Source organism: Heterocephalus glaber, unplaced genomic scaffold, assembly GCF_053883595.1.
Source record: "Heterocephalus glaber isolate CG9 unplaced genomic scaffold, H.glaber_assembly_v1.0 deba00001593, whole genome shotgun sequence".
NCBI classification, from domain to species: Eukaryota; Metazoa; Chordata; class Mammalia; order Rodentia; family Bathyergidae; genus Heterocephalus; species Heterocephalus glaber.
Genome location: NW_028258368.1, coordinates 6,882,482 through 6,907,419, shown reverse-complemented (window position 1 = coordinate 6,907,419; position 24,938 = coordinate 6,882,482). Strand labels below are relative to the sequence as shown.

At 39.0% G+C, this 24,938-nt stretch overlaps 1 pseudogene; it reads left to right on the top strand.

Annotated features, from left to right (window-relative positions):
- The first annotated feature begins 212 nt into the window (after positions 1-212).
- Positions 213-3,122, top strand: LOC101699151 (cytochrome c oxidase subunit 6C pseudogene; annotated as a pseudogene).
- Positions 3,123-24,938: the final 21,816 nt, after the last annotated feature.

The window sequence follows — 24,938 nt, the reverse complement described above, 5'->3', positions numbered from 1 at the left end:
GTCAGCTCTTATTCTTGCTCTGTCCCCCTTCTGCATCTATACTCTTCTCTTACACACATCAATAGGCTGCAGAGGAAGACTTTTCATTTCACCACAGCAGTTATTCAGATTCCTGATAGATGGAAGTGGCCTTGTGAAAGCAACATTTAAAAATAATCTTTGTAAAAATTTATTGCTGTTTTCAGTGATTAAAAAAACCAGTATGTATTGCCTAAAAGTATGCTTGAGAAAGTAGACTTTATATCACTTTATTAGATGAAATTGGGTTATGAACAACATTCTTGAGGTCGGTTCACATTTGTCAACCAAGCCACGGAAGCTGGGTGAAGTGAGAATGGGCTGGGCCTGGGGTCTCATGGTTACATCCTAGAGGGCATATCCTTGAGTTTCTGCATCCCTCAGGAATTATCTTTAGAATGTGAGTCAAATTGCTCCAAACATACTTACCCAGCTACTGGGTTTGGGATAGAGAGATGAATTAAAAATGTGAGAGATAGCCATACCACCACCCCAGAGCACTGAGGAGGTGAACCTTTTGGGCCGCCACACCACTACCCCAGAGTGCCAAGGAGGTGAGCCTCGAGGGCACCAGCACACCACTGCCCCCCCCAGGCTGTGCCAAGCCATTACTGGAGCCACACCACAGAATTACACGGTCATAAAGGACATTGTTCCGAGCTTTAGAAGATAAAGTCGAAGTGAACAACAGAAAGTGGGCCTCTCTGTTGATGAAAATTAAAGCCCACTGGAAAAGTGAAGAAAATTTCTGCAATAAAAGCACACCAACAGCTCTTTTCTCCTTCAGCAGGGAAGGACACTGGTGTTGAGGACAGTAACTACCATGAGTTCCAGTCCTTTGACAAAACTGCAGATGCAAGGTCTTCTGGCCAGGCATCTGTGCATCCATATTGTTGGAGCATTCATTGTCTCCCTGGGAGTTGCAGCTCTCTATAACTTTGGTGTGGCTGAACCAAGAAAGAATGCATATACAGATTTCTACAGAAATTATGATTCCATGAAAGATTTTGAAGAAATGAGGAAGGCTGGTATCTTTCAGAGTGCAAAGTGATATAGGAATAAAAAGGTTTTTTTGGATAGAGTTCCATAGATACTTGCCACTGATCAGTGTTCCTGAACTGTGAAACATCAAAATATTAACTAAAGAATAGTTCTTATGACAAAGAAACACCAGTGTGGATGGTAAAAAAGAAAAGGAAAAAAAAAGCACACCAGACCACCTTAGTTGGGAGAACAGCAGTGTGGACCAGAGCAGTGGGGCTGCAAGCAGATCCCAGCCTGGGCTTTGCCCCAACCCCAGAGGCTGGGGGACACCAGCCCAAGCCAAGGGCCTGTCTGGAAAAGAGCTTCACAGGCACACAAGCAACAGCCAGAGGCTTGCCCCAATACGATCAGTAAGTGCGCCAGACCCTAGCTAAAAGCTTCCTCACACAACAGGAACTAGGGTGTACAGCCCCCAGCCAAAGGCCCTCCCAGACAACAGCTAATTAGGGACCTAGCCAGTGACACACTTAGATACCATCTCAAGTGTGCACAGGCCCCAGCCAAAAGCCCACCCAGACAACAGGTCAGTTTAGGGATCCAGAAGACCACCTTTCTGAACCCAGGAATTAGTATACTGGTGAGCAGCAGATTAAAGGCAGCTCTGTGGCTTGCTGAGACTTGAAAACCACTGGGTGAGCAAAAAGTTGCCTCAGCAAAGGCACAGCAGGCTGCAACTGTTGAAATGAGAACACACATAAACAAGTCTCAAAACCAGACTTTCAAATCACCTAAGGCAACCCCAAAGGGAAATGAGATGGAACAATCTGATACTCAACCACCTGGCCTCCCTGAACTGGCAACAAAAGAGGATCTGAAAAAAATGAAATCAGAAATAATTTCTCAGATAACAGCAGAGATTGTTCCCATAGTGCAAGACATGATTAGTAAATCTAGAGAGGAAACAGATTTAAAAAATAGAGGAGCAGAGGAACATGATGGAATCCCAACATAGGAAACAAAAGGAATCCACAAAACAGATACAAACAGATTTCCAGGAGATTAAAAACTCTATTGAAAGCTTATGCAGTAGAATGAGCCAATGTGAGGACAGAATCTCATATATAGAAGAAAAGATTGCAATTAGTGAACAGGGAAAGAAAAATTGCTTCAAAATTGTAAGGAACCATGAGAAATCAATCCAGCAGCTGCTAGATGATGCAAAGAAAAATAACATAAGACCGATCAGAGTCAATGAAGAAACAAGAGAGAGTCCAGATGACATAAAACAAACTGTTCACAGAAGTGATGGCAGAAAATTTCCCAAGCAGGGGAAAAGAACTTTAGATACAGATAACTGAGGCATACAGGACTCCAACTAGCCTTGATCAAAAAAACTGCACATAGGCATATAATAGGTAAGATTCCAGGAACCCAACAGAAGAACAAAATTCTACAAGCAGTTAGAGAAAAGAAACAAATCACATACAAAGAAAGCCCATCAGAATCGCAGCAGACTTCTCAATGCAAACTCACAAGGCAGGAAAAGCTTGGAGTGATGTATTTCAAGCTCTAAAGGAAAACAGCCTCCAACCCAGATTAATGTACCCTGCAAAACTATCTTTCAAAATGGATGGAGAAATAAGATACTTTCATGACAAAGAGCACCTTAGGAACTTCATGAATACCAAACCATCACTCCAAAGAATTTTACGCAATATCCTACAAACAGACACTGAGGATCACAACCCCAGGAAGCAAAGCAGAATGAACCCATCTGGCATGACAAGAAATTAAATGGAAAGGGGGAGAACCCAACAAAAAGAAAAAGTCATGGCAATGACAAGTCAATACATTTCAGTTATAACCATCAATGTTAATGGTCTCAATTCACCATTCAAAAGAAATAGACTGGTAGAATGGGTCAAGAAGCTAGATCCAACAATATGCTGCATACAAGAAACACACTTAATTCAAAAAGAACCTCATAGACTGAAAGTTAAAGGGTGGAAAACAATACTCCATGGGACAGGAACCAAAAAAAAAAAAAAAAAGCAGCAGTAGCTATCCTCTTTGCAGATCAAGTGGATTTCAACCCAAAATCTGAAACACTTCTGGTCCCAAGAATTTCAGATAAGAGATAGTCAACCTTTATGTATAAGTCTATTGTGAACATGTGTTTTCATTTCTCTTAAGTAAAATCTTAAGAACAGAACTCTTGGTTCTTAACAGTAATACAAGAAATTTCTATATTGCTTTCCAAAATGGTTTTATCATTTTACATTCACATCAGCTGTATTAGAAAGTTCTAATTGGTTCACACCTAAGCTGACATTTGTTCTTTTAAAACTTTTAACTTTATCTCCCTAATGAGTGTATAATAAGATCTTGTTATTGTACTGATTAGTACTTTTCTGATTCTAGTGTTGCACACCTTTCCTTGTGCTGTACTGGCTATTTATCATCTTCTTTTGTCTACTTTTTAATTGGGTTTTCTATTAATGAGCTGTAAGAGTTCTATATATATTCTGGTCATAGGTTATATGTATTATAAATATGTTCTGGTTAAGGACTACTTTTTATTTTCTTAATGATGTCTTTTAAAGTTCCAAATTTTGATGGAATCTCATTTATCTTTTTTTTTCTTTTATACATCATGTTTTTTGTATCCTAGGAAATTCTTGCCTACCCTAAATTCATAAACATTTTCCCTTACAATTTTTTCTTAAAGTTTTATGGTTTTATTCTTTCATATTTAGTTTCATAGATCCTTTCAAGTTATTTTTATGTATGGAAGGAAATAAGGGGTTGAGGTTAATTTTTTACATACAGATACCAGGTCCTTTTTGTTGAAAACATTATCTTTTCCTCTGCTCTTGAGTTGAGTTTATGTTCTATAAAATGTTAATGTTAAATAATCTTTAAAAACTCAGTGGACCATATATGTGTGGTTCTATTTCTAGATTCTCTATTTTATCCCATTGATCTATATGTCTTTCCTTATACCAACATTGCCTTGATTACTGTAGCTTTAGAGGAAGTCTTATAATTAGGTAAAAAATGTCTTCCAACACTGTTATTTTTTTTCTTTTTACTTTTTCAGGTCCTCTCTACTCCTACATAACTTTTAAATTTCAATAACCAATTCTTCATTTATAACAAGTATACACAGACCTGAATTTTTTATATATACCTTGTGTTTTCTAATCCTGCTAAATTTAAATACAAGTTCTAGGGGCTCCTAGAGATTTCTTAGTATTTTCTCTGTACATGATCATTTCATCTACATATAAAAATTTTACTTCTACCATGCCAATCCTATGATATTTGTTTATTTTTACTACCAGACTATTTTGGTTTGGGCCTATGTTTCAAAGTTTAATGGACAGATGAAGAGTAGGAATATCTGCCCTTGTTCCCCACCTTAGGGAGAAAGCATTGTATCTTTTCCATTCATATGTTTTGGTGTTTTTGCTGAAAGTATGGAGTATATGTCTTTGATCTGTTGAGAAGGTTCTGTTCTACTTCTAGTCTCCTGATAGCTTTTACCATAAACAACTGTGGAATTTAGTCCAATACTATTTCTGCAACTATTGATAGGATCATATGGCTTTTTCCTTCCTCTGTTAAAATGATGACTTATAGGGGTGGATCTTCCAATGCTGAACTGACACTGCCATCCCTATAATAAAACCACTTGCTACATACTGTCAGATCTGACTTCTGATAGTTTGTTTTGTTAAACAAATTTTTATTTATGTTCATACTTTTCTCTTCTATTATCTTTATCCAGTTTTAGTATTAACACATTTTTGCTTTCCTAAAATGAGGAGAAAAGTGTTCTTTCTTTTTTCTGCTTTAAATGTTGGATATAATTTATCACTTAAAATGTATATGAACCTGTTGTCATATAGGTAGGTTTTCAAGCTAGGAATATACTTTCTTTAGTAGGTGTTATTCAAATTTTATATTTCTTCTAGAGTCAGTTTCATCAATTTGTCTTCCAAGGTACTTCATAAAAGTTGTCAAATTTATTTCAAAAAAGATTTTTGTAACATGCTTTCTATGTCCTTTTAAATTCTGTAAAATCTGTGGTAATGTCCTCTAAATCTTGATATTGTAATTTTTAAAAAAATATATAATTGATATTGTGTAATAGGAAGAAAAGGTCTAAAGGAGTAGGGGAAGTGGGAAGGGTAGGGGAAAGGAAAGAAGGGAAAAGAAAAAATATGAGAAAAGGAAAAAAATGTAAACAGAGTCTTTGTAAATATGGAAGGGTGGAGGGGGTGAAGGGAGGGCAGGGAATGGGGAAAAAATAAGAACCAAGATACGTCATGTAAAGGTACAAGATTCCAATGATGAATGTAACTGCATTTTATACCTAATATGTACCAATAAACTTAATTGGAAAAAAAAATAAAAATGTGAGAGACAGAGAATATCTTTGTGGAAGTCAGATGACTTCACCAAAATGAAGCCCTGAACTGCCTCAAGCTCCCAGACTTACTGAGGAACAACAAAGGCATAGCATTCTGCTGAATGCAGAGGTTAGCAAGGGATAGTGACAATTTGGCTGAATTATTAACTCTTTTGTTTTTTTCTGGTACTGGGAACTGAACTCAGGACCTTGCACTTGCCAGGCAGGCATGGCACCACTGAGCTCCATCCCTGGCCCTTTGAATTATTAACTTTTATCTGATTGCCTTAGGGAGCTTTCTTATTTTCTCCACAAGGCCCATCTCTGCCCAAGTTGGCAAAACATCTCATCTTTAAGATGTTCTGGATCCTTGGAGTTAACACTCTACCACCCTGGCTCCCCTAGTTAACCCGAGTGTACATTGACTCATTGGGTGTTGCAAGGAACCCCACACCTATCTCTGAAAGATTTGGTTCCTGGCACTGAAAAGAAATGTTTATTATTGTTGTTATTCTCAGATTGGTTCCCAAGGAAAGGAAATAATAGTTCCTGAGTCAGATATATCTTCAATTAAGAGTGAGAAAGTTCAAGATGCTTAGGAGAGAAATCTTGTTCTTGTCAAAGGGACAAAATCTATGGTGCTAGGCTTTTATCATAAAGTATAATCTTAACTTCCCTAATTCCACCATTAATCTAACTTCACCTCATGTGTTCCGCATTTTTATATATTTGGTGGTAAATTTGTATTTAAGTGATGATTAATGACGGTGCTGACAGAAGAGGCAGAGACATAGACAAAGTTTACCTCTAGTTCTATTTGATGAAAATGTTATCCAAAAGAAAGTATTTTATAGGCTCTATTGATTTCCTCTGAGAGCACTAGATTTTCATGTTAGGTGGCATCTTAGTACAATTTCTGTTGTTATAACAAAATACCCAATATGGGATAATTTATTTTTAAAAAATAGCAGTTTATTTAGCTCATGATTCTGGAGACTGGAAAGTCCAGATAATGTCACTGGCATCTGCTGCTGCCTTCTTGTACATCATAACATGATGGAGGGCATCATACAGTAAGACAGAGTGAGCTAGCTAGAGAGAGTTCACTTTTGTAACAAAGCCATTCTCACAACAACCATTAATACACTAATCCACAAATGGATAATCCACTCATAAGGAAAGAGCATTCCTAACTCAACAGTCTCCTGAAGGTACTACCTCTCACACAACTGCATTGGGGACCAGATTTTCAACACATGAAGTTTGGGGGACATAGTCAAAACCTAGCAGTGAGGAAACAATACATCAGAAAATTATAAGATCCAATATTCTCTGATCCTAAAGAACTAGTAATCTAGTTGAGAATACAAAGCCAGAGGAAAAATCAATTAGCAATATAAGGGTCAAATGACAATAAGGCCAATATAATGAATGGAAAATGAGTCAGGGTACTCCCCAGAGCATTTACTCCCCAGAGCAAGGTATAAAGCAATAAACTCTGGAAAAGGAGAAAAGAAAAACTGAAAATGTTATGGCAATATTAGCAACTATTGTAACCACAAGTTCACCCCTGATTAAAAAGTGTATAGGTTTTTAGGGCTGGGGATTTAGCTCAGTGGTTCTGCTGCCTGCCTTGCAAGCACAAGGTCCTGAGTTCGATCCCTGGTACCAAAAATAAGTGTTCCTTAAAACGTGTATAGGTTTTTGCTGAAGAGTTATAAAGATTACAGGTATTGTTGACATGTGGTGAGACGTACATTTTTTGTTTGTTTTTTACTGAGGATGTTCCTCAGGTCCTATACAGTGAGTTAAATCTCACATTTTATAATTTTTATTTTGAGACAAAGCTTCTCTAAAATGCTAAGTTCCCCAGGCTGGACTTGATCTTGTGATCCTCCTGCCTTGGGCTCCCAGAGAGCTGGGATTATAAGCCTATACCACCAGGCTAAGCACAGAGACATGGAGCTTTTCACTGTTCAATTCACTAAGCTGCTCAAGATACAGAGGACACCATACATTGTGTTAACTTTGCTACTAAACACAGAAAATGTCAAATTCATTTCTCTATTCCAAGCTAGTGGCCCAATAAGACAAAAAAAAAAAGCTTCTTTTTCCCATTTTAGTACATTTGTTCTTCTTCATATGTCATGAAATAATGAAGCAAAAGTTTGTCCTATTTCTGTTTACTGACAGAAAGTACAACAGCCAATTTCCACATGTGGATCATCTGCAGTATGCCATATGGGGCCTGTGAGGATGGCTCAACAGGAAGGGGAGGCTACATGGTCTCTTTATAGTTGTGACAGCCTCAGATGGATCGTCTGCTCCAGCTCCATTGCTCTGGCCTAAGATTCTATGGGCCCCCACCCTACTTTTCTCCCAGACCACCTCAGGTCTTCTGTAATTTAAAGGAAAGGAACGTGCTTACTTTTAAGAATAGGACCTGAAGTCTGGCTGCCCTGTATAAGACAGAATTTGTATAAAGCAATAAACTCCTGAGAGAATTTAGTAACTAAAAAGTATGGGCAGTTGGTCTTGAATGATAACATGCTATGGTGTTTTCTAATCACTTAAAGACGGTTTGCTGTTGGGAACTGGCTACCTTGGCTATTTATTAGATCCAATTGCAAGTAGAAACTACTCTAAAAAATGCAGCTGTCTGTAGTCCAAAACCATGGAAACCAGCTCTCTCTGCAAACAATGAGCCAGTTTCCAGCCAAGACAGGGAGAGATTCTCATTTCTCATGATTTTCTTCCAAATCCCAAACAGCAAATGCCTTTAAAATGCACAAAAGAGCAAGAAGCCTACTGAATTGGCAATTATTTCTGCTCCTTTTTGTAAACATCTGTGTAAAGGAGGAGAAGGCATAAAAAGATCTTTGGGCTTTCCAAAGAGAAGATGGCCTTAGGACAAGTTAACCCTCCAGATGGAGAGCTGTTTAGAGCTGCAGAAGTGTTTTGCATTTTCAAGGCCAAGGTATGTTTTCTTTTTCAGCAAAGGCCTTGTTCCAGGGGGAAACTGAAATGCACTAGTTCCAGAATGAACCCCATAGAAACCACACCGCTCTTCAACATGATTATAGTCAGCACATAGTTTCCCAGTTATAAACCACCCTTCCCCCTCATTCTCCAACCCAGATAGTTTGCAGTCTGCTTTTCAAACACACTCTTTCAACAAATAGTGATAGCCCATATACACTGGAAAGTTATTATATGTACCAAAATTCAAGTCATGCCAGCAGAGCCAGCCTTCAAAGTCCCCTGTTCTCCCAGAGGCCCACCTAAACAACACTGCAACAATGAAGGCCAGACGCTGGCGGAAGCTTCCCACTGCAGCCCTGGCAGCCCCTCCCACACTGCTGGGCCCAAGACAGTGTCTTCCTTCCCAGGATCCCATGTTCAGCAGAACAGCTGGCTGACACACACAGCCACATCAGCACAGCCAGGAAGGCTGTTATCTGCTCCTGAAAATATCTCTGCTGCATTGGAGTGGGTCAGGATATCTCCCTGTGTTCTTGAAATATTGACCAACATCCCCTGATCCTGCATCTCTTTCCCACTCCAGATTCTCCACTCAACTGAGAGCTCTATTTTATTCACTGCTGGGTCTCTAGTCCTTAGTTTAGAGCCCCACACTCACCAGATGCTCAACAGACATTGCCTGCAAATTGTTTAAAATACAATGCCCACAGAGACCAAGTTAACTACATATTCATTAGGAATAAGCTTGTACTCGCAGAATTTCAGTGAATGAGATAGCTGGAGGGAATTAGATAGTCGGACCACACAAAGTTGTGAAAATTCATCAAACAGTCTACTGTGTAAGTATCAAGCCTGCTCTGTGCATAATCTGTAACCTTTGTGTCCTGGAGTTCTCTGAGAATGTGATTAAATCTGCACATCCCTTATCTAGCAAAGCGTGCACACCTCCCTGAGAAGGTAGAAGAGGAAAACTTAGTCAACTTTGTGCCTACAAGTAGTCACCACTGTTCCTTAGACGTCGTGGGAGTCAGTGGAAAAAAGCTGATGAAGCACTGAGAAGAGATTCAGCAGGGGTGCTGTTCTACACAGATTGCCTTCAGCTTCCGTACTTTCCCTCCACCTGCTCGACCCTTACCCACGGAAATGGGAACATGCTCAAGTATGACTTGCAGAATCAGGAACTTGGATGATTCTGATGACCTGTACTGCATAGCAATGAATTGTGCAAAGTCTCATGTAATCTTCATCAGATGTTCATCTAGGTAAAAATATATTTATAATTCTATGATCTTCAATCCCAATTTTACGTAACATATAATTGCAGTAATTTTTGCGTGATGTTTAACATGAACTGAATTTTCTGAGAATGCACCACATTAACCCCATGTAAGGTTGTACTTTGTTTGGCTTGGAACTTTACCAAGAGTTATTCACCTTTTGAAAAATCACAATACCAATGTCTACACCTCTGCTGGGCTTTGAACCACCAGGAAGCACACCTTCATCAAGCTGTATATGAGAGCTATTATATTCACGGCAATTCTATTCAGACATGCGAGGTCTGCTCCTTGTGTAGTTGGGCTCATTTATTTACATATTTGAATGCATATTTGTTCTTTAAATTTATTTCTTAACATTTCTCATTTATATTACTTTAAAAACATGTTGTGAATTTTAAAGTGGTGTTTATAAGTATTACTATTTAGATGTTTAATTTTGAGGGAGTAAAATGCTATAAAATGTTTACAACAAAAAGAGGCTGGTAAGGCTGACAGTGAATGATGGTAATACTGTTTATAAGGTGAGTCATCAAAGATGCTTTTAACTGCAAGTAACAGCATGCTAAAGGTCAATTAGAAATAAAATTGTTAATTCTTTCTTATATCAAGAACCCTACAGGTGGGCAGTTCCAGTTTAGTGTCCTAATGAGGTAGTAAATAACGCAAGTGATTTCCATCTCTATGCTCAGCTGCCTACTGTGTGTTGGCATTTATCCTGTTTGTCCCTTGATGAGAAGACTACTCAGACTGTACATAGTGCTTTTTATCAGTGACAAACATTTTTTCCACAAGATCTGGGGAAGGCTTTCTGGTTTAATTCACCCGGGTTCCATTTGCTATTGATGGATGCAGGTAGAGCTGGGAAAGTGAGCATGTGCTGTAAGGAGAGCTGGTCCCTGCAGGCAAGGGCCTGAGAGTAGCGGACTGGGGAGCTGGCTCTTGGTTGCAATCAAAACTGTGTGCTGTGCAGTGTGGCATGACTACTCAGAACCAAAAAAGGAACAAATGGTAGGTTTTAGAATGATGTATCTATATGTCTATACTTCATCCAGCGTATGACTTATCAGTTAGACTGTTGGATGGTGTTGATTCTCCATGCCTCTTTGTTCTTAGTTGCCATAATTTAACTCCAATCCAAAAGAGGCATTGAATCTTTAAAAAACATTTAATTCTGCCACCTATCTCCTGGCTTTGGTGTGGGAAATAAATGAAAATATATGTAATCACAAACATCTCTTTACACAGATATTCCTGATCTGATAGTATCATTCTCAAAGGATACCTTCTAAAGCATAACTATTTTAAACTAGATTTAATAGCCTAAAAGTGAAAAAATCTACATAAGATTAAATTTTTACCAAGTAACTTTCAAGTTCAAGACTTGATAGGCTAAGATGCTTGACTATTGAGAATGTGACCCCCAAAAAAGAAGTAAAAGAACAAAGAAAGATTCATAACAGACTAAAGATACAAGCAAAAAACAGAGCTTTCTGTCCTGTTTTAATCCCAATTGACTATGTACTGTTCAAGATCAAGAGCAAAATTGGGCACTAGAACCAAACACCAACACAGGGCAATGCTAACACCTCTTTCCACCACAATCTAAGCATTGGGATGTACTTTTGGTGCTATGCAGTGGATCCAGAGCTAACCCAGGTGACCACATGTCTCTGATCACCCTGAAAGGCCCCAACCCACCGCTATTACTCTTAACTCTAATTATTAATGACATGTCTCTTCATTCTCAAAAGTGCTCTGTTAGGTGATAAATTTCAAATAGTTATCCTACTAAGTGATTTTAAAATTCTAGACTGTCAACTGACTCATCCTCATTCTTCCAATTTTAGCACTGAAGTAAGAAAAACTAAAAGGTGGAAAAAGTTGTAGGGCTGGGGAGTTGAGGCAGAAGAGGGTTAAACCAGGAAAAAAAAACAGAGTAGGCAATTTAAAAAATAAATAATGGATCCCCACATTAGAAGAACAAAAATCCAGAATGCCATTCCTCCAGGTATTCTCCTCCTTGGCCGGGAGGGCTGGTGGAGAAGGAACATTTCACAACAGCCTGATGAATGGATGGCTTGTTCCCCTCCGAGGAGGCTTACAGCTGGACACCAGTAGTCGGAATAGCAGTCCTGTTTCTCAGGCAGGCATCCAGGGCTGCCAAGTGTTACAAACCCTTCATACAGCAGTGGATTTGAAAGGTGAATTGAAACTATTTTCAGATCCCTCTTGGGCAGCAGATGAACAGAATGACAGATTGTTACTATGGTGTAGTTGTTTTCATTCCCAGCCCAACTGCAGCCCTGTGCACACAGCACTGTGAGGCTCACAAGTGACTGATGAGGTTTGTTCACTCTGCAAAAAGATGCTTTCTGTGAAATATGCTGAGAAAAGTGGATGGGAACCAGATTACAGATTCTTCTAAAAAGAAAAATATTGACTAGGCCATAATAGGATAGGCATCCAATGTGGAACTTTGCTTTGATATTATCTTTATGATCCCACTGATGGAAGGGCAGAGAATTGTATATGAAATTGTGTGTTCAGGAGTTTTATTCAATAAGTAAAAAACTGGGAGGTCTTTGGATTGGATCAACATCACCAAATTCTTTGGCTGACATAAGAATAATAGTAAATTTTAGTATAGCTCAGTGGTTAACAGCCCCAGAGATGTATCACACAGCCTTGATTCAAATCCTAGCTTCAATAGTTACTAGCAATCTTTTGCAAGCTTCTTAACCTTTTTGCACCAGTTTCCTTGTGGGAAAAGTGGAGATAATTTTGTTAACTATGAAAAGTAATAAGGTTGTTGAGGAGAGTTGATGGGTATAATGCTTAGAAGGCTTCCTGGTACATCACCACGGTGCATGTAAAGATCAGCTGTCGGGGTGATTGTCACCACTGAAAGATGTGATGTAGGCAGGGTACCATGTAATCTCTCAAATGGACTCAATAATGCTCAACTTGATGGCCAAAGGGAAGGGGTTTTTTTAGAGATAAGCTAGTGATGACTTAAGAAGGCCCCCAGTTTCCCTCCTCTGCATAGGCTGGGAAGGGAAAATTTTGGAAAAGAACAGAGCTAATATAAAACATAGTTGCAGGGTTGTATAGTCCAGGGACCTTCTGTGCTGCCCTGGTTATAAAACACTGAAGAGAGGAAAGTGATAAGAATTAATAGTAGTTAGAGAGTTACCAAAAACTGTGGAGACAGAACTGGAATGTTTTCATTCCACAAAATTTCTCTGAGTCTTTGCCAGCACACAAAGTGCTCTAGTAAGACCTTTCTGTGTTCCAAAGATGTGTATGATGTACAAGGAATTCATTAATTTATTCATTCATTCATTCATTCCACAAATTTGTGACACTTTATTATAGACCAAAAACTATGCTAAGAGCTGAGGGTATAATGATGAATAGAGCAGGATCCTAACCTCTCAGAAAACAGGGGATGCTGCCCAATAACAATTATCACCTGAGGGTCAGATCAGCAAGAGCTCAGGGAACCCAGGGAACACAGAAGAAGGGAGCCACACTCAGTCACTAGACACATGGGAAAGCAATCTCAGGTACTAGCCTGGCCAGAGACTACATATGATAAAACTTGATTCAATGTTAGATTTATAAGAGCAGCTAAACCTCAGAGTCAAGTTAGTAAGAACAGTGAGGGGAGACAGGGGTATTTGTCAAGCCAAGGAATGGGTACCACCCACTGGCTCTTTGTTTACAGCTTGCCCAACTCTCTGCTAAGCACTTGACAGCATGTACTGGTGACAATCTAACAAAGTCAGGGTTTCTGCTATCTTTTGACAGATGAGGAACCCAAAGCTCAGTGTTTAAGTGGCTTGGTCAAGGTCTCTGTTCTTCTTAGCACTGAAGGTGGGTTAAGCAGGTGGCTGGGGCTCCAAGCTTTGGTTTTTCCATTGTCCTACTGGGGTATAGGTCCAGGAAGACTACTAGGGTGCATCTGGGATATCATAGAAGCAAAGCAAAGAGCATGTTGTTCCATCAAGAGTGGTAGTAACATGTTTGAAGTTAGCTTATACTAGGTAACATAGCAATGCTATGTGTGTCCTTAGGTGTGTTCAAGCCTGGATGACAATTCAGGCAAATTAAATTAATTATAAATAGACATGAGCACAAAGTGTTAATTCACTTGGAGAAACAGAACTGCCCAGTAAATCAGAATACTATGACTTCTCTACCCCTAAGATACCTAGAATCTCAGGCAGATGAGCTCTGGATGTTCACAGCAGGTCTATCTCCCAGGAACGTGAAGACTGCCTCCTGTTCCATCTACCCTAATCTAGTACCTACTCTCAACTCTTTTGATTCTATGATAGGTTTTGTTCCTCTATTTCTATGACTTAGATAAGGCTTATATTCAGCTCCAATTAATTAAAAACTTGAATACAGCATGGCTTCAACAATCCAGAGGTTTAATTTTCCTCAGATGCTAGCACTGGTGGAGAAGGGACAATGTTGATCCTTTCAAGATCTAAGTTGCTTACTTACATAGAAGGGTACTTAATGATGCTTTTGGTCTTGAGATTCAGATTTCTTGTCCTGGATGGGTATATTTAGTTTTCATGAGAGGCTGCTACTTGTTTCTGGTGCCTATGGTCCCTCTGGCTGGCCTGGCTGCATTTGAATGCCACTGGATACAAGTTATTATTGGGCCAACCTGGAGCTTCCCAAGGAGGCTTCTCCATTTACTAGTGTTTCAGCCTGTGGGTCCTGGGTTGCTTCTGTGCTACCTGCAGTTTTGAGGAGATTAGGTAGAGCCCTAACATCCCTTTGGCCTTAGAGTCTTCTAAGTGTACAGAGAAAGTGAGACATGAAAATAGGACATTATTCAAAGCCCACAAGTGCCAGATGGCTTTGGAGACTTTTTTTCTTTGAAGCCTCATACATGCCTAGAAAACATTACCATCTTGATCTTGTAGTTGAGGACACAGGTTCAGATAAGATAGGAAACAAAGTATAACATATCCCCTCTTATCCACAGGATATATGTTCCAACACCCCATTAAATACCTGAACTCTTGAATAGTACTGAATCCTATGTATACTATTTTTTCCAATCATACATACTTATGATAAAGCTTATTTTATAAATTAGGTATGCTAATAAATTAATGACAACAATAATAAAATAGAACATGTATAACAATACACTGCAATAAAGTCAGAATCACTACTCTTGTATATCAAGGCCATTATTAACTAAAAGTAAGGGTTACTTGAAGGACACAAGTACTATGATACTGGGATTGTTGAACTGATAATCCAGATGGCTACTGACCAGTGAGTGGGCAGATGTGCAGTTTGTATTCATGACACAAAGGGATGATTCAAGTCCCAGGCAGAATGGAGTAGGACAGCTTGAAGGTTCACCACACTACTCAGAACAATGCACAATTTAAAACTAATGAGTCATTTATTTCTATAATTTTCATTCAATATTTTCTGACTGTGGCTAACTGCAAGTAACCAAAACCAAAGAAAATGAAACCATAAATGATGAGGGAATAACTGAATGACCAGTAAGTATCTATCTGACTTCAAACCCTACTGTCTTTCTAGTCACATTGTGCTGGTCCCTGAAAGTTCCAAATTATTCTAAATTCCTCAATACCATCATCAAGGATGAGGCAGGGTAAAGAAGAAAATAAAAAGACGCCATATCTCAGACACCTGGAATCAGGCCAGGACACCATGGTCTGGGTGCTACTGAAAGGAATTTCCATGGAGCCTGATAATAACCCAGATGACCACAGCTAATGCTACCCTAGGGGGATAGCATCCATACTGGCAGTAATGGAGACCCTTGGGCAGACTGACATTTCATATGAACTAGGACAGATCACAGGTAGGTGTACACTAAAGTTAAGCAGATAAGGTTAAAAGTGCCGAGTTTGCTTTGCTCCTGGCAGAAACATCAGCTCCCAGTGATTGTCATAATTATCTTGTATTCATCAAAACTGTAATTGGTAGTTATATCTCTTTCCTTTTTAATGACTTAATTGATCAAAAGCAAATGAAATGGAGCATTTACAATAGAGAACAGAATATAACGATGCTTTTTGTGAATAATCTGGGGCAAAGCAAGTCTGAGGGCTGCCACCAAAGCTGATCCCCACCAAACAAATACTCCCACAGTGACCCTCATGTTCTGTCCCACAAAAGGGAAGGTGAGAATTAGCTTATCCTCCTTTCCAGAAAGTCACATTTGGCCAGCATGAGGAGCCCCTCAATTCTTTGTTTTATGGCTTAGGGCAATGTCATTGACCCACAGAACAGGACCTCCATGTCCACAGTGGTCTTTGACATTTCTTAGTGGATGGCTACCAGATTCCTTATCCTCCAAGGTCACCATTCTACCATGTCTTCCTTAGCTCTCACAGTTCTCTTGGGAGTGGTGGGCCCAAAGGGGGAGTAAGCATATGGCTAAACTATTTACAAAAAGTTGTTTAATGTGGAGACGTACAGAAAGGAAGATACAATAGAAGGGAACATTCAGTGCATTGAACCTCTGAAAAGGGGAATCAGTGAAATATAAACTCTTGCAGAAGAGTCTGGGGTGAGTTGTACAACTGAACTTGACCTTCAGACTATCATGTTGCACATGATAGTTTTCCAAACTATCATGATGCATGGAGAATATGATCATATTTAAACTGCGTAATGGGGGACAAGGTGACGGGGTAAGGCCACTTACTAACAGAAGCAATAGGCTAGGAAACTGTGAAATTCCCTGACCCCATTTAGTCACCTGAGATCTAGGTTCCAAAGTCTAGGCACACTATCGGGAACCTGTGGTCTGGTTAGATGGTCTAATTAAAAAGTCAGAGTTACAAAGATGTGTATATTTTTCTCTTGGTCAGCTCAGGAACCAATGCAACTGCATGGTGTCTGGAGCAACTTCCTAAAAGCCTCCTTTCCTGAACCTCAACATCACCTCAGTCTAATCCCTGAGTAGAGAGGCAGGAGTTGACTAGAAAGACCACAAGGAACTTTCTGGAATGCTGGACATGTTATGTCTTGATCTGGGTGCTGCTTACAAAGATGCATATGTGTTTAAACATTGAGCAGCATACTTTAGATCAGTGTGTTTTATGTGTATTATATCTCGATAAGAAAATAATAGGAAAAATAGAATTTTATATACTTTTAGTGCCTATAAAATTTTCCTAGCAACCTAACTTTTTGTGTTAAAAAAAATGTTAACAGTTGAATTAGGCAAGGCCAGGAACCTCTAGGAGAGAAGTACAGATTAAACATCACACCATAATCAGTAGGAAAAAGCATTGAGAAATATTCATAGAACTTCCTCTGCTGACTGACCCATTCTAATGTCTCACATAGGCTCATTCTTCCCTTTCTGCCGCCACCTTCTATTTTTCTGATTTCAGGAGTATTATGGACTCAGTCGTTTCTACCCAAACTTCATATTTTGATGCCCTGATACACAGTACCTGGGAATATGACTGCACTTGGATACTGTCTTTATAGAGGTAATTAAGGTAAAAGGAGGTCATTAGGGTGGACTGTAATCCAATCTACTGGTGTTCTCATAGGGAGAGGAGATTAGCACACAGATAAACATGCGAAAACACCAGAAGGCCTCTATCTCCAAGTCACAGGCAGAAACCTCAGGAGAACCTCATTCACCCCTTGATCTTAGAATTTCAGCCTTTGGAACTGTAAGAATATGAGTGCTTGCTCTTTAAGCAGCTCCCCATGGGGTACCTGTTAGGGCAGCCATAGCAGATAATATCAGCGCTTCTGGTTGAAGCCACTCATGCCCAACTCTTGCCTTCTGGTGACCATGGCTCCTTTGCCTGTGTAACCAGAACTTTGTTATTACTCTGTGCCCAGACCTTAGTTCCAGAAAGTATTTGGCATTCTGGACTAGGACACAGTCCTAGAACAAATTACTTTAGATAAACACAGGAAGCTCAAGCTCCACTTTCTGAAAATGGAATTTAGGAAAAAAAGAATAAAAGCATAGAGATTAACACATCACAGTAACCCATCCCAGCCTTATTGGCTTCTAGACTCTCCCAAAAGGAGGTCACTGTTCTGCCACCAACACATTTAGAATTGACCAATTGATCATACAAAGTGTGTTTTTGACCACAATGGAATCAAACTAGAAATCAACAATAGAAAGATAAGAAGAAAATAACCAGATGCTTAAAAACTAAACGATAATGAACTATTACGTCTTCTTGGTGGATAGGGGCTTTGATCATTATAATAACGTTCTTATCTGTCTCTCGTAATTTTCTTTGCTTAGAAGTCTACCTTGTAAGATAATTTTATAGATGTACCTACTTGCTTAATGTTTTCATGATATGTCTTGTTCCTTTTTAAAATTCCAATCCACCTACATCATTATATTTGAAGTGGGTTGCTTATATATCTTATAGTTGAGCCATATTTTTTAATCCACTGTGCTAGTCCTTGTCTTTTAATTTATGCATTTAGACCATGTACAAAAGGTGAATGTTTTTCATTTAATGTTAGGAGCAAGGAAAGGATGTCTGAACTCACTACTCTAATTCAACATAAGGCTGTATGTATTAGTATAAGAAGGCAAGAAAAGAAAAGAAGAAAAGAAAAGAAAAGGAAAGGCACATATATTGGAAAGGAAGAACTACAAACCGTCCATTTTTGTAGGTGGTATGATTGTCTACATAGGCCATCCCAAGAATATCCCCAAAATGCTTAGAGCTAATAATTGATATTAACAAGGTCGCAGATCCAAAATAAACATAAAAAATCAATTGCATTTCTATATATTTGCAAAGAAGATATAAACACTGAAATTAAAAACATAAATTAAAACCACTATGAGATATCACCTGACACTTGTTGAGATAACAATTATGGTAAAGGCAAGAAATAACAAATATAGGCAAAGGTGCAAAGAAAAGGGAACATTTGTCCACTGCTGGTAAGAATATAGATTATTGCAGCAATTAACAAAAACAGGATGAAGGTTCCTAAAGAAGCACCATTAGACCCAAGGATACTTCTTCTGGGTATATAGCCAAAGGAAATGAAATCACAATCTTATAAAGATATCTCCCACTGTCATTGTAGCATTATACACAACAGCCAACAAATAAAATCAACATAAGGATACACTAATGGATGAACAATAAATAAAATATGATATATATACACACAGAGAAATATTATTCCACCTTTCAAAAGGATATTCTACCATTTGCCACAACACAGATGGACCTACAAATAAAGCATTAAGCTAAACAAAATAAGCTGGACAGAGAAAAATATTGCACAATCACATTTTTATGTGGAATCTTTTAAAAAAGTCAAATATTCAGAGATAGAGAATTCTCGGGAGGAAGGAAAGATGGGGTGAAAACAAGTAAAATGACACAAAGTAACAGATATAAAGGGTGAACAAGATTAGAGACCAAATGTAAACATGATGACAGTAGTTAACAAAATTGTGCTGTATTACAGATTTTTGTTAAATAGGTAGATTTTGGCTGCTCTTGTAACAAAAAAGTAACTATGTGAGATAGTAGACAAGTTAATTTGCTTCACTATAGTAACCATTTTACTATCTGTATATATCTCATAACATCATATTATGAATCTTAAGTCTTACCCATAAAATATATTACAAAAAGGAATTTTACAATATATAGTACATTTGTATGAATCAACTTTCTCATTGCCAGTACAAAATACTCAATACCTATAACTTAAAGTGCTATGGCTTGTATCTAGATGTCTCCCCAAAGCCTCATGTGCTCATAGGTGGGGCTTTTCATAGGTGGTTGGATCTAGGGTGTGTGAATATGGATTAAGGGTGTGTAATATCTGAATTAGTCACTAGTTGGTTTAGCATAGTTCTGAGTGTGGCTGAAGGGATTTACTGAAAAGGGACGCCCCGCCATAGTTAGCACCAACCAATAAACTTGTATCCTGGATGGAATATAAAGGAACAGAAAGAAGCCAGACTTGCTGCCTTCTGCCTACCCTGACATGGACTGTTTCTCTTCTGTGATTCCCCTCTGCCATGCTATCCTACCTTGGAGCCAACTGACTGTGGACTGAAACCTCTACAAACTGTGAGCCAAAATAAACCTTTCCTCCTTTAACTTTGGTTGTCTGGTATTTTGTCTCAACAATGAGAAAAGTATAAGGGTTTTATTTGGCTAACAATTTCAGAGGGCTCAGTCAATGGTCAGCTGACTCCAAAGCATAAACATCATGGCAAAAGGGTATGGTGGAACAAAGCTAATTAGCTCATAGTGGTAAAGAAACAGAGCAGGGGAACAGCACCAATGAGGAAGGGCCCATGGACCATATATAATACCCAAGGTCATGCCTCCATGACCCACCAAGAGGTATTCAGATATATGCCTTACTAATTCCCTAGTCAGCTCCCAAGCCAAATTGACAACCCAAGTTATGGTCACACCACTTCTTCTTTTTCTTATTATTATTATAAAAAGGAATATTTAGATCTATATCAAGCAAATCATTATAGAATGTGTACGATGAAAATTACATGCTAATGAGAGTAAAGAAGAAAGACAACATAGTAAAGACATCAGTTCTCCTCAAACTGATGCACAGATTAATGCAATTTCCATCAACATTTCAGTAAGAGTTTTTTTGTAAATATATATAAAATATTACTGTAACATGTATATGAAAAATATATAAGAATTGAATAGCTTAAAGTTTTTTTAAAAAACTAATAAGGTGGATTCTGATTTCTATCTGATTTTAAGATTTATTTAGTAAGTAATGTTATGTTACTTATTAAGTAAGTAACAGTATATATTAGTAAACAAGATTCTCTAATATTGCCAGAAGGATAAATATATAGATCATGGAACAAAACAGAGACACACTAAAATGAACATGAGCAACTGGATTTGACAGTGATGAACATGCAGTTCCATGGAAGTTATAGCTATTTTCAACAAAAGCTTCTGGAGCAACTGGGCATCCATAGGAAAAAATGAAACTAGACTTTGGTCTCACACCATCTATAAAAATTAACTCCAAATGGGCCACAGACTTAAGTACAAATGATAACCTTTAGGGGAAAAATATGAAGAAAATTTTCAGATCTAGAATGAGGCAAAGACTTCTTGGGCTTCACACCAAAATCATGACTCATAAAAGAAAAACTGATAAATTTGACTTTATCAAAATTAAAAGCTTTTGCTCTGCAAAGATCCTGCTAAGAGAATGAAGAGAAAAACTACACAAGACTTGTAAACTAAAAGAATATATTTGCAAACCACATCTTAGCCCATTTTATGCTGGTTTAATGGAGTGATTTATAAAGAATAGTTGACTGGCTCATGTACCATTGGTTTGGAGTTTGAGAGGCTGAGAGGTGTTGGCAACTGTCTATCCCATGACAAAAGGTAGAAGAACTAGAGAGAGAAAAGAGGGCCAAACTCACGCTTTTATCAGGAATCTGCTCCCACAATAACTAACCCATGCCCATGAAAATGGCATTAACCTACTCATGAGAGCAAAAGCTTCAGTGACTAATCACTGTTAAATGTCCCACTTTTCAATACTCTGGCATTAGAGATTAAGTTTTCTACCCATGGTCAAGTACAATGCTGTATCCCTATAATCCCAGTACTCAGGGAAACTGACCCAGAAAGATTGCAATTGGAGTCCATCCTGGACAACTTAGTGAGACCCTGTCTCAAAATTTTTTTTAAATAATTTTTTAAAAGGCTGGGGATATAGCTCAGTGATAGAACACCCCTGGGTTCAATCCCCAATACTGAAAAGAAAGAAAATGTTTCCTATCCATGAACTTTGGTCTTCCCTCTTGAATGATCAAGGTAGGAAGAAAGAAGAGGTGGCTCATGCCAGCAGCTTTCCCTGAATTTCTTTAGACATTAGAGCCAACATCCCAGTAGTCATATCTTAGTACTGTCACCGGTCAGTGCCCTTCCCAGGGTCCTGATGTCCCACCCTACATGGGCTGCTGGGCTGCCTGCCCTGCTGCCATGCTCTGAGCTGAAATGAACAGAGCTATTGTAAGTGTGCATTTGATGGCCTCATCTTTCTGCTGATGAAACCAGGGCAGAAATCAAAAGATGAGCTCCTTCCCTCCTTTCCAGAAGTAAAGATGGACTCATGTTTGGCTGAAGGAAAGTCTTTCCTGATCTTGGTATGTGTTAATGTGACACTTCCCTCCTTTCTGGACAGGGCTCAGGAAAGCTCTTCCTTGTTGGCTCTTCCTTTATTGCCTGCTCACAAGGAGAAGAAGTCAGTATGAGGACGGAGAGACTGTTGCAGGTGGGCTTTGAGCACTGGGGGCTCACTGCCTGCTGGTGAGCAGCAAGTTCATGTTAGCAAATGAATCAAATAAGGCTGTATTGCTTTTCTTCTTTCCCTTCCATACAGGATTGTTACCAGTCAAACTTTATTGACTGTGTTCAAGAGGGAAGAAGATAGAACAAGCTTCTAAAAGAAAATTAGCACCCAACACCTGATTTCTGACCTCTGGCTTCACTGCAAGGGAACTGAAACAAGGAATAGATGAGGTACACGATTGCAGTTCTTAAGATTTTCACCAAAGTGCAGCTCACCCCAGACTTCAGAGGAGAGGAAGTGCATGCACCAGGGACCCCAAGATGTAACCTGTACCAATCCACTGCATCCTAAAAAATGTCTTTGAGGTTGCATGTTTGCATAAGACTCCATACTATGTTTGTTTTATCATTCTCTAAAAAATGATGTATTGAGTTATTCATCATCAAGGCAGCTGATCTTTCAGAGAGGTATCCATATTCACTTATATGCATTGCGCATAGATGTTGTATCACACAGTGGCTGAGGGCTGGGCTCTGGAACCAAACTGCTAAGATTCATTTCTGTCTCTTCCTAACTAGATGACCTCGGGCAAACTCCTAATTTTTCTGTGCCTCAATTTCCTTATCTTTGTAATAGGGATAACAGCACAGACTGGATTTAGCTTATATATAAAACACCCTGACCTGGAGGACAATTGAATAGTCATGGAGAGTGTAGAATGCACTACTCTGAATATCTTTTTTTCAAAAAACAGATGTTGCCAGAGGAGAAGGCAACTCTTTCTGAATCAGAATGAATAATAAAAACTAATGTTTACTGAACATGTATATCAAGTATTTGGTTCATTTTAACTCTTTTAATTATCTATTTACAGGCTTCTGATTTTCTTAAATGTAAGTGGAAAATGAAAGGCCCTCTAAGCTAAAACATGTGTCACAACATTAATGAGAGAATTAAGAGAGTTAATATCCCTCAAATAGTTGGTACACATTCAAAATAAATGTTAATATTTACTATTATGCGTTACTCTCTGTCATTCCACATTGGTTCAAGATCCCATTTGAAAAATAATAAATGACATAGCAGAGATAATCTTGTCAGATTAAAAGACCTCAAAAAATTATCTGTATTTCAAGATAGGGAATTTAAAGTTATAGCTAAATGTTTTTGTTGTATTGGCCAAAATATTCTAGCATAGACTTGCATTACGACCACTCTAATGTGAGAGGGATCCTTTCCATAATGAATCCTGTCTCTTTTTTGCAAAGCCAACTATGTTCCATGAAACATTGAATAATAAAAGTGCATACAGAGTTTGGGCCCTGCTGCTTTGCATATTAACACTCTCAATAGGAGTAACTGCTACCTTTTAGTAAGTGGGTAGGTGCTACCTGCCAACAATGGGAGTGCTATCTGTGTCCCCCCACAGCAGCTACCTGGTGGCTCCATTTGGGAAGTGTGAGAGACTGTGGAGGATGTCACTGGGGTTCCCGCGTGGCCTTTCTGCAGCAGACTCTAGTCAGAAAGTGGTGCAAAGAAAACCTTCTGATCCTCGCCCAAGTTAAACACGGGATTTGTCGCACACGTGGCAATGACATAAAACTGGTGTATGATGGTGCCTCTGGCTTCTCTGAAATCCAAGACGCTGGCACAGCCCTCAGAGTGAGGCCCAGAGCTGTCTGTTGGGGGTGGAATAGTGAGCTACCTTTTCACTGACCAGCCTCCTCCGACGCCAGAATCCTCTGTGGTGCAAGAAGCAGCCTCTTTCCACTGAGGCCAGGACAGGAGGAAAGAAAATAGATCGAACAGCACAGACCGCGTTTAGCTTAGATATGAGACAAAACACCCTGACCCTGAGGACAATGGAACAGTCATGGAGAGTATAGAATGCACTTCTCTGAATATCTTTTGTTTAAAAAACAGACATTGGCAGAAGAGAAGGAAATTCTCTTTAAATCAGAATGAATAAAAATTAATGTTTACAGAGCATATGTCTCAAGCATTTGATTCATATGAACTCTTTTAATTACCTGTTTACAGGCTCCTGGTTTTCTGAATCAGGAAACAAAAGGCCCTCTAAGCTAAAACATGTACCAGAATCCCCTGTAAATCCTGGCGAGTGGCCTCCTCTGTTACAATGCAAACACTGCCAAATGGTCACATGTGTCAGCCATTCCTAACAGTGCCCATCACCAGGATCAGACACTTGCTAAGCTCTGAGCCTGAAACTTCTCCAGGGAATGAGGGCTGATGACCTCAGGAAGAACCCTGGCTCCCTCCTGGGTACCAGCTGAGCTGGGGTGCTGGGGAAGTGACAGAGCAGGACAGTGAAGCTGGGAGCCCCCAAATCACCCATCATCTTCTTCAAGATTTCTGTGAACCCACTCAACTGTCGAGGAACACTGAAACTCATCTCCTGCCCAACTGTAGATCTATGCTATGAATATCTAGTGTGGAAATTTAGAAGACTGTCAAGATTTCTTCTAGGTATACTGTGCCCTAACCCTGCAATGTCTCCATTTCCAAAGAAGTCACCAAGAAGGTCAGAGAGGCCCCATTTGGAGGAGCCCTGACATGGATAAGGACAATGTGACATCACTGGGGACATACAATATTGAGCTGCCATGGAAGAAGAAAATCTCTTAGGAGGAAAATAGAGATTATACACTATTTAATGACAATAGCTGCCAGTTATGAGGCTGAGAAGATATTCCAAGGGCTTTTATACATTATCTCATTTAATCCTCACACAATCCTTTCTGACTTCCGCTGTATAGTTGAAGAACCGTCACACTCAGAGGTCAGGACTCTTTCAAAGTATGCCATAGGTACAGGAAGTGTGTGTGTTTTAGTTACTTTTCTTGTTACTGAGACAAAATACCCAACACCCAAAGTTAAAGGAGGAAAAATTTATTTGC